Genomic DNA, 14439 nt, shown 5'->3' on the forward strand with positions numbered 1-14439 from the left:
AAAAAAATGTCTAAACAATCTATTTGCATGTGTCCTAATCTATTTCCATGATCCAAGCCAGGAAGGTTGTCTAGTACATCACTTTTAATTTCAAAATTTCCATTCGTTTGATTATCATTCAAACATGTTTCATTTTCAATTGGTGTTTTCATGTCTACATCCACACTATTGGTTTCAGTTGCAGGTGGATTTTTAATTTAATTTGGAGTTTCAAATCCGGTTTCAATTTCAGTTTCAAGTTGAGATCTAGTTTCATTTGGGGTTTCAATTTGGATTTCAATTTTAGTTTTAACTTGAGTTCTAATTTCATTTGGGGTTTTATTTTCAATTTGCGTTTGATTTAATAAGTAACCTGAGCAGGTTCTATTAAATCACCAATTTCTTCATGAGAAAAAATATAGGGCTGTGAAGACATACATGTATCCAATAATGGATTAGAAGATGCACTTGAATTAAATGGTTCTATTGTGTTTCCTTTGTCAGCATTTATGGTCTCATTGATGTTCTTCTCTTCTGAAACGATTGTGGAAATTGAAGCTCCTTGTCTCATTCTTGATCTTCTCTCTTGTTGACGTATTGCCTCCTTCTCCCTATTTGTTTCAATCTCCTCAGCTGTCAGAACTTTCCTTTGCCTCTTCCTACGTTGATTTGATCCCATTGTCATTTCATCTCATTTGTTTATATATTGCATTCCGTTGCATATCACCCATCCATTCATTCATTCATATGTAGGCTTTACATGCAAAAGTGACCATAAAAGCTGGTCTTGGATACAATCATGACCGAGTACTCTGATACATCATCAATGCATCATGCCAAGTCTTAAAAACCTTGCATTCCTCATGATCATATCATCATCGCATTTAGGTGCATCTTGCATTAAGACCATTCATGTCATTTTTAACTTAATATTGCATATAGTTCATGTTTGGACATTAGTTTTCATTAACCATTTGCATCATTGCATCAATCATAAATAATTAGATTCATTCGTGGGATCAAATTGTCTTTTTGATTGTTTTAAAAACATTTACTAGACATTCATATAGGGTCGATTATCCATCATCATTTTATAATCCTTTATCATTTACATATTACATACCTTTGTTTATAGTGAAAAAGTGCATTTCATTTATTAACTAAGTATCCTATTATACTCATTTTAGGATTTATTTCACATTGCATTTCATTCATTCATTTATCCTATTATGCTCATTTTAGGATTCATTCACATTTCATTCATTTATCCTCTTTTTAATTGCATTAAGGTGCAGTTATTAAAAATATTAGTTATAGTATCATCACATTCTCATATTTAAGCATTTAGATTCATAAGTCCATTTGTTTACAAACCATTGGTTCATACCATTTCATATATCCATTTTACATATGCATTCATTTAGGCATTATCATATAAGCATTTGTACTTTACATTTTGTTTATCCATCTTACATTCATCTACACAAATCTAGATGCATATCCATACATAAAAATCATTCATCTAACCATTGCATTAACATCATCACATAAATCATCGCATCATTATATTACAAAATAGGAAACACCAAAAATCTTGTTCATAAATCATCATAAGCATATATCATCATCATGGCATCACATACATAAAACATTACATCAAAAATCAAATATATCATACACATATAAACCTGCATTCATATGTCAGTATCCAACATCATAAATCATCATAAAAACATGCATAAAAGAAACATCTCATCAAAATGCATACATATACACACATCCATCTAAGCAATCACTCATCATCCTGCATAAACATCCATAAACATCAAATGCATATCACCACAATATCGGATCTCCTCATAAATATCATCTCATATATCAGAGTACAATGAAGTCTACAAAATCGGCTACCAAGAGCCATCCAAGATACAGTCCAAAAAATAAGCAATGATACAAATACATATATGCATAAATGCTCTCTCAAATGTCGCTCTGGCCCGATGTTGTCCCAACACCTCTACCTGCTCCACCACTGGTGCCTGCACCACCTGATCCATCTCTTCGTGGAGGCCTCATCGAACCCCCACTCCCTCCTGCATCTCCTGATCTCTCCTGCCTCAATGGACCCATTACACCCCCACTGCTCAGCGCCCTCTGCGATCGCTCTGATCTAGCCTGCCGCATCTACGAATAGCTAAGAGCTCGCTGGCTAACTGGCACAACCTGCTCATATAAACCCCACCAGTAGTCTATCTCTGCCTGTGCTCATCGCATCTCCCTCATAACCTCCCCTGTAGGACCCTGTGCTCCTACTCCAACCCGCACTCTCTCCTGCAACTCCGACAATCTCTCCACTGCAGTATCTCTCTCCTGCAGCACCACCGTCAGCTCTGACTCTCGTGCAAATAGCTGCACATCCCTAGCTGCTACCTCCTCCTCTAAACTCTCTATCCAAGTCTGCAAATGAGCTATCATGTGATCCCACAGATCTCCAGTGGCTCCCTCCCCAGTGTCCATCGCTGCCTCCCCTGCACCACCCTCTCCAGTAGTCCCCTCTCCTCTATCCATCAGGATCTCTCACTCCATCCCTCTCCCACTCAGCTGAACTCTCCTCTGTACCAATGGTCCCTATGATATCTGTAGAGGTAGTCCACCTCTCCCTCTCCGCTGCCTCTGCAACCCTAACCCACCTCCTCCTCCACCTCCTCCATCTCCTCCTCCACCTCCTCCACCTCCTCCATCTCCTCTGATGCTACCTCCATCTCCTCCTCCTCCTCCTCCATCACCTCGACCTCTTGCCCTCCTTCATCCTCGTCCCCGTCCCCTCTCATCCTCAAATGCTGGGATCGACTCTGCTGGATCCGATATCCGTGGGATCGGGTGCGCCGCTCGGTACTGTGTGTACTCATTTGACACACCTACATCAACGACCCTCGGTCGTAGGTCCCATGGCCTCACCTGCAGTGTCTGAAACTCTGCCAGTGCCTGATCATAAGGTAGCACTGGACCCCATGCATACCTCTCCCGAATCACCCGTGCATACTCCCCTGATCTGCTCGGCAGTCCCTGCTGTCGTCCGAACTACCTCATCACTCGTCCCGACACCTGTCTCTCCACATGATATGCAGTCCTTCCAATGAGGAATCGGGTCATGAAGACATAAGGTAGTGCCTCTGCATCATCATCCCATGGCTCACACTCCAAGTATGGCCGCCATATCACTGCATCCAGGTCATCCAATGCCCGCCGCCACCACTCTAACTTCCCCAAGTGGGGCTGACTCATCATGCCACTGTACATAAACATGTACGGCTGATCCACCGCACGAAATCTAAGGCTCACCGGTCGGGTCACTGGTAGGTGCTCCCATGCCCAAATATGTAGCAGTGTCATACCCACTGCTAAGGAACCCTTCCCTCGGTACACTACCTCATGCAGCTCCTGATACATGTGCGCTAGCACGCACGACCCCCATGCAAATCGAGTCCCCTCGGTCATCATCATCTCAATAACCTGTCCCCATCCCACCACCAAACCATGTGACCGCCTGTCTGGACACAAAAGACCTCCCACAATCCCTGACAAAACTGCTGGAAGAGGCTCATATAGTGCTGCTATATCCTCCCATGCGATCGAGCCATCGTCAATATACACGTCCTCATCAAAAATCCTCTGACATGAAAGAGTCCCCCAGGATCTGTCATATATGACCAGCTCCCCTCGAATCGAAATCTGAAGGATGCGCCACACGTCCTCCAAGGTCACGGTCATCTCCCCCTGTGCCAAATGAAAGGTGCACGTCTCACTGTGCCACCGCTCTGCCAATGCTGTGATCAATCTGTGATTCATACAAATCACGGGCATGTGCATCACCTCATAAAGCCCAGTCGTTGCAATACAATCTATCTCCGCCTGAGTCAATCGGTCCTGCAACCCCTGTGTCGCCGGATGACACTCGCGTAACTGTAACACGCGCAGGTCCTCTGCACATAGACATTCATCAATCACCATCAGTTGTTTTGTTTTCAAACTTTCTTAAGTTTAAACCTAGACTATCATCAAATACTTTGATCAAGTATTTTCGGGTCTCAACAAGTAAGCAATCATGGCCACCTAGACTTCAACGGGCATTTATCCTAGCAAATGACCTAATTCTCATCAGGCTGCTATGGTTCAAAACAACTCCCACTTCACCTCACCATCCATCAATCATTGGCATCGGGAGATTTTTCTTCATCCAAACTGGGGCATCTCTTTATCCTACGACAAAAGCGTTATTTTACCAACAAAAGTGCTAGTTTCAACACAATAGCGCTACAACCATAACAACAGCGCTCAATAAGCTATACCATAGCGGTACAACTACAAAAGTGCTAAACAAACTACCCAATAGCGCTACTTAACAACAATACCACTCAATTCACCCCCCAATAGCGTTAAAACTTGCATACAGTAGCGCTAATTCAAAGCAATAGCGCTCAAACAAGGGCACAATAGCGCTAGTTTATGGAGCAAAAGCACCAAAACCAGAGTTCCAGCGCTCTTGCTCCGACTTGACTTGGACTCAGCTAAAAACCTATCAAAAATGCATGAAAATTAAGTTTTCGAATTTGCATACCGTTGGTCCGTAGTCCTTTGGGCGTTGGAACCGTCGCACTCGCTCGAATCTATGCTCGGTGATCAGAATCAGCATCATAGTTGCTCTCTGTTCCTCTAAACGTCACTATCAGAGCTCTGGTTTTCAAATGGTCGCGGTCACAAATGATCCTATTTTCACCCCTTTCACTCCATTTATACCCTTCACCGTCATCGTAACTTCTCCCCGCTCATCGCCGTGGTCCCCGTGAACTTCCCGAACCCCCCATTTCTCCATTTTTCCTTCGATTTCTTCTATTTTTCACCCGTATGCCTAACTTCTTCTCTTCTAACACCCTGCGAATTTTCATTCTTTTTCGAGAGATCGCCCGGTTTTTCAAAAATTTTCGGCCCATCTCTCGAGGGGGCATCCCACCCATTAAATTTACATTTTATGGGGCATTTCTTCATACCAGTTTTTCTTTCTTTGAAACAATGCGATAAACCGCACCGTCTCAAAGAGGGGCAAATGTAGTCACATAAATCTTTCCATTTTTATTAAATGAATATTTTGTATTTATTTGGTTAAAAATCCACTAGCCATCAGTTAATTAAATTAATATTTAATTAATTCATCTCCAAACATTCTTCTATTAATTAAATAAATTATTCAATTTATTTTAATTAATTCATTAAAATCAAATTCTAATTAATTAAATAAATAAAATCAATTTATTTAATTAAAATCCCTTTTTCCTCTTTTAAATAAATTAAATCAAACATTTATTTAAATCATTATCCCCCCCACTTGCATTTTCCTACAAATGCAACTTGCACACATTTATTGAAATAAATGAATTTTTATTTTAATAAAATCCTATTTTCCCTCACCCACCAAATCCACTTGCAAATCTAATCCTCTTCTAGATTCTTCTAATCGCTTCTAATTAGCCTAAACCATCTTCTAAACTTTGTCACATTCCTAAGCAAATGAGAGGTCACTTCTCAAACCTCAAAGTCTTTGATAACCATTAAAGGCTTTCAACCTTCAACCACTTAATTCCTCAAAGTCTTTGATAACTATTGAAGGCTTCCAACTTTCAACCACTTAATCCCCAAAGTCTCTAATAACCATTAATGGTTAACTCAAACCCTCCTACATGGTTAAAACATTTGTTTTGACTCAACCTTCATCCAACCCAAGGGTCTCATCAAGCCTTTAATGCTTTGACCATGATTATCTCTTAATCATTTGCACAAAGGTTTATCCTTGGATTAACTCTTAATCCAGTGGGTAATCCTAATTTAGGCTTGACCCTTACCTTCTAGATAACCATGAGGTCTCCTTAGGCATTTAATGCCTCCAACCCCTTCTCTCAACCCAACCCTATGTTGACACTTGTCACCATTTCGTTGGTGCAAATTGTGCACATGGATCCCCAACTTTCAAGCTTGGCCCTTGATTAAATCTTTCAATCCTAACCATCCATTGCTCCATTTTTCCTATAAATAGAGTTCATTCTTTCATAATCCAGATCCTGAAAACTTGTATGCATTTAAGCTATAGGAATTTTTAAAGAGCATTTTAGCATAATTATCTAATATCTTATCATTTTAGTTAAAATATATCATTTTAGCATAGTATTAGCTTTTCATTTCACATTTAGAGCTATACTATAATCTCAATCCTCCATAAGCATCCATAGTGCAAAAAGCTGCTGAGAGCTACACTATTTTGGAACTTGGAGAGGAGAGGAACAAGGGAGAAAGGAGCTAATACCATGCTAAGAGGCATTTGGAGATGTCTCATTATCTTTGTCTCTTTAGTTAGATATATTAGCATGTTTTTAGTGTCTCTCTTGGTATGCCTTTTTAGATTAGTTTTTGATTAACTAACACTAATGGTTTTGTGTCTTTTGTGTTATTTTATCATTAACTAACCTTGTGCCATTTAGGAGGGCATCAATAAGAATATAAGGAACCATAATAGGAAAATTGTACACAATTAATTTATGTCTATTATTTCAAAAAGATATAATGTGATGTTTGAAGACATTAAACAATAAAGAAAGGTATAATAAAGAAGCACATAAGGATACACATGTTACTTACATGGAAGAAATATGTAGAATAAATAGGTAGTGATTACTGCATCAAGGAGGTGAGAGCTGCAATAATTCAGAACTATCATAAAGTTGTAAAATCAGAAGTGCAAGAGTTTTAAATTTGACAAGTTTAAATTTAAAAAGGATTCAACTTATTGATGAAGCACAATTAAAAACCACTGACATACATACAAAAAAGTGACCATACAATGTCACAATCATGATTATGTTGTAAGCATAGCAAACTACACAATTAAGCTATCAAAGATAAGTTAATGACAAAGAAATGTTGTAAGTGTACACAAACAAATATTATACTTATCAAAAAAGTGGACTGGAAGGTCTAGCTAAATGTAGTTGATAAAAGCATGCAAACAAATTAAAATATATACTAATATAGAATTATATATGACAAAAGTGCATACCTCCATAATTGTACAACTATGTTTTGTGCAATTGGAGGAAGCTGGTAAAAAGAAAGATTATAAGGAGAAATAAAGAAACAATTAGAAGGAAACTATATTTTAAGCAAGATTAATGAAATGAAAAAATGTAAAATGAAAGAGGTAATAACTTAAGTTACCTTGTAAAGGAGAGAATGAAGAATGATTGTATCTGCATATGGTTGAGAGTTGTTGTACTACTATAGGTAGCTATGAAAAATAGTTATGTAAAAATTTAACAAAAAAAAAAAATTAACTGAAAATGTTAGGTTGAAAAGGCAAGAAGGAAGTAAAATTTGAATAGGGATTGAAATAGCTAAATTTTTTGTTGGAACAAATACCTAATTTCAAGCAACGATGATGAGAGTTAGCAAGTGTTGAGTACATTTGAAGTGTACTATTGTTTTGGTGTAGAAAACGAAGAGAAGGATCTAAAGGTAAAAGTGTAATAACTTGATTGAAAACAAACATGAGAATCTAAAGAATCATAATGGGAAAATTATATACAATTAATTTATGTGTATTATTGCAAAAAGTTATAATGTGAAGTTTGAAGAAATTAAACAATAAAGAAAGGTATAATAAAGAAGCAGAGAGGGAAACATGTTACTTACAAGCGACATAGGTACCACTGTGAGCACCATAATCAATAATAGAGACTATGATTGAGAGATTATTCAAAAGGTCAAAGTTTTGAAGAAAAGATATAGGGATAGTGATAAGACAGAGCTACCAAGACATAGGTATTTATTATGACCAAAATCCAATCTAAGAGAAAGAGAACAACATTAAGTAGAGTCTTCATAAGAAGACGCTAGAGGTTTGTATGTAAAGAGAAACAAAGCATGATATCTGTGGGTATGTTCTTTTGCAAAATATGGACGAAGTTAAATCTCCATTAGAAGAAAGGCCATGTTGGTTGTTATAACCTTTTCCCTCCAAGGTTATAAAAGGATTCTTAAGAACAAGATATAGAGCTTCAACAAGGAAATATCAGAGTTCTTGAACCCCTCCCGAGCAATCAAAACAAATCAAAGGACACAACTCAAACACATCTTGATAGTAGCCAAGATAGTGAAGAGAATCACAAAGGGATAGACACTCACAAAACCCTTCATACATGATGAATATGTTCATCAAATAAACATAGACTATCAAATATGAGCCAGGTCATAATGCAATCCAACAAAAAAAGAGAAGGCAATGTATAGGATATTCTTTACAAACAAATGCCATTCAAGATAGATGTTGCAATCAAAATAGAAGGCTCATGGCAAATCTGGAGAATGTTTAGTGATAGTACTAAGCTATTGTTCAAAGAGATATCTCTTACCAGCAATGCTATAGTCAAAACAAAGGTTATATTGATTAGGAGATCATCTTCAAGGAATGCAGTTCAAGGACAAAGGATTTTGAAAGAAAATTGTTTAAGCATGCATGCAAAATGTCGTTGAGTAAAGAATACATGTGTATTTTGAAAGCAGTCTGTTTAAAATGGCCAATTCATGCGTGAAATGAGAGAAATAATTGTAGTGTATATAATTTTTATTATTATTTTTTTAAATAAAAATTGATAAATAGTGTTATAATCTCTCAACTATGGATTATAGAGTCTTTGTTTTCTTGAGGTTCACATCACAATAGATTATATTTCTGAATAAGAACAATTACATTCTAATTATATACATCATTCCATCCATAACCAAAAATTTTATGGTTAAAATTTTCTTAATATCAATTTAAATATGTTTAACAATCATAAAAAATTTAGTCTCTTGACCATGGAAATTTGGAATTTGGAAGCATTGAACTAATATTTTTCTCCATGCAAGTGATTTTTTTATCTATCCAACTAAAAAGGATAGATTATGCTTTTAAAAAAATCCTTTGACTATGTTCTAGTTCAGCCATGAAACAAACCACATGTAAAAAATTAGATAGTTTACAAAATATTTGACAAAGGATTGAAGAAGCCAACTTGATAGTCCTACAACTTGCGGTAACATTTCATGTGTTGCTAAACCCTAAAATAGAGCATAAAAGCATGTTGATTACAATAACTTCTGTCGTATTATATATAAGTGTAATGATAGCTTTAATCTTCTTTTAAAACTTCTCCCTTTCACTTGATTATCGCCTCTATTTCTCATGCTTCTTGTTTCTCTCTAGTAGTTATTTTAGTTCTTTGTTCAACAAAATTTTCAAGGTATTGTCTTGGTTTTTTTAATCTTAAATTTTCTTTGTAATTCTGTCATGTATTTGTAAGCACTTTTTCTTTTTGTCTTACATTTGCTCTAATCTTTTATAATTTAGATTTTTCAAGCATTGATAGTATGGAACAATACTTATACTAGCTCGCAAATTGTGCTTTCAAAGTGGTATTGTATTTCTTGTAAGTAGAGATTTTAGTTAGAAGAGCTCTTTTTCAGGACACGAGGGCTTTTGTAAGTATCATAAGCTCAATTTTAAACTTTCAAATTGTAATTTGTTATATTTAATGACTATTCATTATTGTATTTATACTAGTATGGCATTTCTAGGGTGGATGGAAAGGGACTTTTGCAGACAAAAAATTGGATTCCAAAAAAAGGTTAAAATAGATTTGGGTTTACTTCCTAGTTTTGCCAGTGTGCCCACAATTTGTATTGGTGCATTTTAATTGTTGGGTTAACATAACCTAAAGAATTTTCAAAGAATTTGAACTATTTTTTTAATTTTTATTATCTCTATTGTGTCATTTATGTCATATTTTAAAACTTTTACATTATTATTTTTTTGTTGTATATTTTGTGAGTACATCTCTCTTATTGAATTGATTTCAATTCTTATAGGTAAAGGCACAAAACTGTGTCACATTTCAGGCTAACTTATCAACACAAGTGAATTTAAGTAATTCTAACTAAAAATTAATTTTAGTCAAACATATGGTCTATATAGATTCATTATAGCTAAGTTATATATGGGCCACAACTTTTCCAATTGGAAGTGTCTACTAAATGTATATTTTATGCTACTTTTGGTCTAATTACAAAAAGAAACAAAAAAAACTCAATGTTTCAACAACTCCTACTCTTATAGTCCAAGGGGTTGAGCTTAACTGGTTAAAACATTGGGTTCTCACTGTGGAGACCCATGTTCAATTCCCAATAGGGACATCTGAAGTGGAATTCTAAGTTGTGACTCTTGGCCTTCCATAGGATGGGGAACTTGGGGTCAATCTAATCAAACATAATAATAATAATAATAATTCAAAGATATGTAATGGAGATGGGGCCCCCTACTGTGTCCCCACTGGTTCATAGCTTCAGTCAAAAGCTATTCAGGCTTCGGCCAATTACCGATCAAAAAAAAAAAACTCCTACTCTTATAAATATATATTTTTTTTAAATGTAAAAATACATTTTTATAGATCTATAAGTGAATTTTCCAAAATATATATCTTTTATTATTTTAATTAGTTTTTATATTTTATATTTAATTTTTATTGAAAGTAGGTCATCAACACTAAAATATAAGGTTGATTATCTTGCCAATGAAAAATACTAAAATTTATATAACAAAATAAAAATAAAATATGATGCAGTAGAGAAAAAAATCTATGTCAAGATGATATAATTCTTTTGTAATTTGGATAAATAATTTTTTAAAAAGGTGGTGGGAATTGGAAAGAGTTATATTTCAACACACACAACTTTTCAAATTTATTGAAAAATATATATTTATAAAAAACAGTAAAAAATATATCCATACGCTAAAGTTTCAAGTTATAAATATAAGAAAAAAAAATCAAGAAAAAAGGTAAAATTTACTAAATAAAGTGTGGTGGCTTATGTAACTTCAATATCAACATTTTTTTAGCAACTAAATTATAGTGTTTACTTTATAAAAAAGTGTGGTGGCTTATGTAACTTCAATGTCAACATTTTTTCAGCAACTAAATTATAGTGTTTACTTTATAAAAAACTATGTTCAAATAATTTTTTAATTTTTTATTAAAATTACAAACATAAATTAGACATAAGAATATAAATTTTATTAGTTTACATCATTTCAAAATTGAAAACATATATTTCACTTTCTATTGATTTAATTCAAAAAGTTGAATCAACATTAACCATTTCTCTTATAAAAGTGTGACACAGCTTTGTACTTTTATCCTTATACATTTGCTTTAAATTTGATTGGAAACACTTTTCATTCCTTAATTTGTATATCTTAAATTTTTTATAGTATGAATAATATAATTGTTTTGTACTTATATTATTTTATTTTATGTTACAAAATGATTTAAACCTCGTCTTATTTTATATTGCTTTATTCTTGGTTAACATATCTTATTTTATATCATTTTTTTATACATTATTTACATCATGTTTTAGTCTATATTTTGGTTTTTATCTTTATATCTCACATTGTAGACTTTGTATGTCTCCGCATTTATTTTATATCTTGTTGAAGTTTTTAGTCTCTTTATAATTCATTGGTAGCACAACGTATCTTTATAATATTTTATATATTATTGTTGTGCATTATAATATTTTGATAAGGTTTTTTACTACTCCCTATTTAGAGCAATAGTTACAATATATTCATTAAGTTATCTTACTTGAAGTAACAAGTATTTATCTTTTTACTCTTATACTAAGAGTCATTTTTATACCCCTCTTCATTCTTTTTTTTCTACTCTTATACTAACAACCATTTCTATCCCCCTCTTTACTCTTTTTTTTCTTTTTTTCTTTTTTTAAATCTAATTTCCAATCCTCTTAATTTGAGCCACATGCCAACTCCCCAAACCCCTCTCCTCTACCTTCTTTTTAAACCAATTCTAGTTTGCAATTAATCATCTTATGTTTCTCTTAGCTCTTTTCTGTCTTGATGATAGATCACAAAGTGTGATCTGAAACGTCGTTACAAAAATCTTTCTCTGTTACCAAGGAACAAGAAGGAACACTATTAATTGCAATCACAGGCAAAGGTTCATGTAACAATTTGGGAATATATACATATTCCTCCCTAAGCGCTCTATATTTTGCATTAGCACTGAAAATCCAAAATTCAAGAGAACAAATTATGTTTGTATCAAAATTACAATTTGTAAGTATGCTCAAAGGTTACATTAGACATTTTTTAATATGAAATGTAAACTTTTACAAAAAAAATGGAAAACTCATAACTACAAACGTAGCCAACTAAAGCTATAGTAAACCTAATCTAGATGTCCCACCATTGAATTGTCATTTCAAAATAGCATAAACTAGATAGGGACAATGGCTTGAACTATATAGATTTTGACTTTCATGCATTTGAAATTATAATTTTTTACACATATGTTACATTATCTTATAGCATTTATTGAAACACATACAAAACTTGTATTAGAAATTATTATCTAAAAATCTATATCCTAATATTTTCAAAGAACTTTAAGTAGAGTAAACATTGATACAATGAAATAACTTTGCTTAATGATTTCTTTAATTTTATTTGTCAACCTTCAATTTTTCAATGTATTTCAATTGTTTTAATATATTGTTAAGCAATAAAATTATACTCCTTCCTAGTGCGTATCTATTTCAATATCATCTTTTCATTTCCCAACCCGATTCATTCAATGAATTACATTTTGTACTTCCAATTTATTCAATGAATTTCATGCTGTAGTGTAAAATGAAGTATGGAGCCTGATGAAAGTATTCAACTAATTGAGCGCATTTCCTTTCCCTCTCAAAAAAAATTGGCTTTATACCTACCAATTCGCATTTCTTTATAAGTTTCTAAATCCTTCTGTATTAACAAATCCACCTTTAGGAAATTTTATGATCATCTCATTCCATGAGACAACATCTCTGTGAGGCATTCTGTCAAACAACTCATGGACCTACTTATCTACCAGAGCATTTCCAACCATAAAATTTGACAAAAATCCACCTTCATATGCATGGAGAGTCTGAGCATAATACAGTATGGAGGCATGGGGCTCCTCCTCCTTACACTCTCGTCAACACCCTCTTTGAAATCACCAAAACCAAGGTGTCTTAGATCAACAAATTCTTTTTCTTTTGTGGTATTCAAGATTTCATAGTCTGTGATGAGATAAAATGTTTACAACTTTGTCCCAACTCAAAATAACTTATATGTTAGATCTAGCAAGTATCATTTTTAGATGCATTTGATCTCTTCTCGAAAGGTTTATTCTGATATGTTTATACCCTCTTAAGACTCTGATAATGGGATTAGTAACATTTACTACCATAAGAATTGAAATCAACTGATGTTTAAGCTAAGGTTATTAGAAATTGAGAATTTTGTTTTTTATACCCAAAAGGCTGGTTTAATAGATCTTCATGTATATGTTTATCAAGGTTTTGAAGATTTGTGCAGATATGGCCAGAGGGTCGCTGGAAGAAACTGTGGAGAACTTGGTGAAAACATGGGAGATGGACCTTCCGCATAAGACTCAACTTCAGGACTTCAAAACAATTGATCCCCATAATTTCTCACTCAGTGTAAACGGGAATACCCATTTTTCTTTTCTCACACACTTGCTGTCACATATGAATCAATGGAATTCTGATGTTTAGTAATGATTATGGTGAGATGATATTAGGTGGGTATGTTTTTCAGGTAGGTCTGCGCTGTCAGGAAAGGAGACACTAGAAGTGGGTAGTTACATGAATGCCTTATTGCAAACTTCTTTACCAGAGGAGTTTCAGTACTACAAGACATCCAAGGAAACATTTGAGTTCTCTCATGAAATATTTCGAGCTGCAATTTTTGTTAATATAAGTTTTATGGCAATTATTAATCTATAAGAGTGTGGTTATTAAAGGTGGATGAGACTCTGAGAATGAAGTTGAAGTATGTTATGACCCTACAGAACTGTGTGGAGGACTGCTTAGAGGATCTCTAGACTAAAATTATGGGGAATATAAGACTGGAATCGGGGGCTGCCCCTTCGCTTAATTTGTTTTCAGGTACTTTTGTTACTATTAAGTTGACGTTTGGTAGGTTGGCAATGGCATGATCAGATATGTCAGTGAGCCGGTGTGCCCAATATTTAATGTGAAGAAATAAATACTTATTTGTGTTGAAGGCTTTATTTTAATTGAGATAGACGACCTACTTTTTCACATCAGTAATTAAGATTTGTATAGTAATATGATACAATCGTCAATTTGTTTCATTTTCGTAATTTTAATTGACTGATTTTTATTTTGGTACATGGCATTTATCGACCCCAACACTCTTGCCTCATCATTTTCGTAATTTTAATTGACTGATTTTTATTTTGGTACATGGCATTTATCGACCCCAACACTGTGGCTTCATCATCT

At 34.3% G+C, this 14439-nt stretch overlaps 1 pseudogene; it reads left to right on the top strand.

Annotated features, from left to right (window-relative positions):
• Nucleotides 1-13001: 13001 nt before the first annotated feature.
• Nucleotides 13002-14159, top strand: LOC131047952 (pathogen-related protein-like; annotated as a pseudogene).
• The last annotated feature ends 280 nt before the right edge of the window (nucleotides 14160-14439 follow it).

The sequence above is a fragment of the Cryptomeria japonica genome, chromosome 3 (genome assembly GCF_030272615.1).
Source record: "Cryptomeria japonica chromosome 3, Sugi_1.0, whole genome shotgun sequence".
Taxonomy (NCBI): domain Eukaryota; kingdom Viridiplantae; phylum Streptophyta; class Pinopsida; order Cupressales; family Cupressaceae; genus Cryptomeria; species Cryptomeria japonica.